Genomic DNA, 2660 nt, shown 5'->3' with positions numbered 1-2660 from the left:
TTGGTCGAGAGAAGGTCAGTGCCATCATGATGATGGAACGACAAGTTCACTAAACCCAGCATTCAATCACACAGGCATATGCATGCACGTACACACACGCACAAACGCAGGCAGATAGGCAGGAATGCATGCACGCACATACACATATATTTGTGTATTGATTCTGATATTACAACACCTTGCACTATTCACTGAGATAACACCACTAGACCAGAGTCCCAAGGTACAGTATATGATTCCCCGTCCTACCTAGTTCTGCTTGGTTTAATGTTTGAAGTTAAAATGTTTATCCTGTAAATGTATAATTGACTTCATGCCGGCTGTGACCACAGTGGTGGAGGTCATAACACAGAGACATGGCTGCCTTTATTTGTTTAGCTACTGGCCCTCACTAAAAGGAATCCAATAAGCCATCAGGATGCACCCTGTGGCCATACAAGTGTTTAGGGGTCTGAAAGGAAGACTAGGTAGAGTGCGTAAACACACTGACAGACACACATAGAAGAAAACACACATCGTCCCTCTATAGAACACTTACTACCAACACACCCACCTGTACATTAACCCTCTGAAACACATACACACACCCTGCATTTATCTGGCCACCAGTGGCGGCTCCTGAAAAAATTCTCAGGGGGGGCAATTTTTCTGATGATTTAGGTGACCTACACACATTTTAAAAAAGATATGTCCAGCAACAACATGAAGACAGGGGCAGCATATAAGTCAATGCCAGAAGCATTTATTGACTGATCTCAGAAGTGTTGGCTTACAAAAGCAAAATAAGTTATCACAGTAAAAATAATCAAGGGTGTTCTTTCACATTCCTCAACACTGCATAAACAATATGCATTTCCATAAACAAATGAAATATCAGCTGAAAATACAGCATCTTGGTATTTGTTCAGATTGCAGGATCAACAAGAGCTTTTACCACATTTTTTGCCTCATGGTTGAATTGGAAATATGTGCACCTGAGCATAATTCACAACAAGCAAGCAGGAGCTTTTGATAGAGGCTACTGAAAACATTGATGCAAGTTATTGGTAATAAGACATTTTTATAGACTTCCATATTCTGCCCTCTTGTATAGATTTGTGAAAATGAACAGTGATAGACATTTTGCCTGAAAACAGAATTTGAAAATAATTTATAGAAAAGGTAAACACAGCTATCTGTATGGCTTTGTAAAAATGAACAACCATATTCTGGCCAATTGTATAGATTTGTAAATATGAACAACCATATTCTGGCCAATTGTATAGATTTGTAATTTTTTTTTTTTTTTAACTTTTTTTAAAATGAAAAATAACTATTTTAAACAACATCAACTGTGAACTGATTTGGGCGTGTGTGTGTTAAAGAGACAGACAGGGAGGGACAAAGAGAGAGAGAGGCTACATTACTTGTACTGAAACTGTTCTCTTCTCTCTTTCAATGCAGCAAAGCGGTCAATGACTTTCTCATTGAAATCAGGCATGCTGAGGACTAGTTCCCTCTCCATGGAAAGCATGGCCAGTGCATTCAGACGTTCCTGGCCCATTGAATTTCGCAGGAATGTCTTAACTCGTGTCAAAGTTGAGAAACATCTCTCAGCTTCAGCTGTTGTCATGGGAGTAGTTATGAGGATGTTCAACAGAGTCACAGTCTCAGAGAACGTCTCCTGGAGGTTGTAGCTCATGAGAACCTGGTACAGTGCCAGTGCACCACAGTTTGACTTTCACGTCGTCGGCAAAAAGACCGTTCAGTCTCTCCAAAAGCACACTGGCGATTGAGACTGAGGTTGATTCCGAGATGGGAAGGAACTCAAAAAAGCGCTCCTGCACTTTGTGGTTGCTATCTATGTACCTCAGCACAAGCACCAGCTGTGTCTGTGGTCTCGTCCGTGGTCTCGTCAGCTTGGATAGCTACGAAGTTCGCCGACTTCACCTCCTCCACAATATGTTCCCTCATGACCGCTAGCATACACTCCAGTAGCTCGTTTTGAATGGTCTTTGATGTGAACTTCTTTCAAAGAGACAATCGAGTTGCACTGAACGCTAGCCATGTTGATAGTAGTACGTGAATTGATTGACGCTGCTACCCGCTCTTTTCTTAGTTACGTTCATGGTTATGTTACGTATGACGAAAGCGCGTAAGTGCAAGCCCTCAGAAACCCATAGAGATTGTATTGAAAGCTCTGATATTTGAAAAAAAAAGATTTTACATGATAGTCTATGAGAGACCCCTGGGCGATTTTCAACCTGACTGAAATCGCCCCAAAAGGGGCGGGGCCATTTGAAGCACGACTTTAGCCTGATTGGACATTTAGTGGCAGATCAGACGTCTAGATTAGAACACTGATAACTACTGTTGCCGTGATATAATTGATTTGAAAAAAAATCCCTTCCTTTTCCCGTTTGGCAGTGCGTCGCCCATATCGCCCTAATGAACACACCGCCCCTGCTCTGGAGAGCCCTGCGGTTGCGGACGGTGCAGTTGTTGTACCAGGCAGTGATAGGCAGTGTACAGTGCTATGGTGATTGCGTCATCTGTGGATCTGTTGGGGCGGTATGCAGATTGTAGTGGGTCTCAGGTGTCGGGTAAGGTGGAGGTGATATGGTCCTTAACTAGCCTTTCAAAGCACTTCATGATGACAGAAGTGAGTGCTACGGGGCGAT

Source organism: Coregonus lavaretus (assembly GCF_964263955.1).
Source record: "Coregonus lavaretus genome assembly, chromosome: 21".
Classification (NCBI taxonomy): domain Eukaryota; kingdom Metazoa; phylum Chordata; class Actinopteri; order Salmoniformes; family Salmonidae; genus Coregonus; species Coregonus lavaretus.
This window is presented reverse-complemented; position numbering follows the sequence as displayed.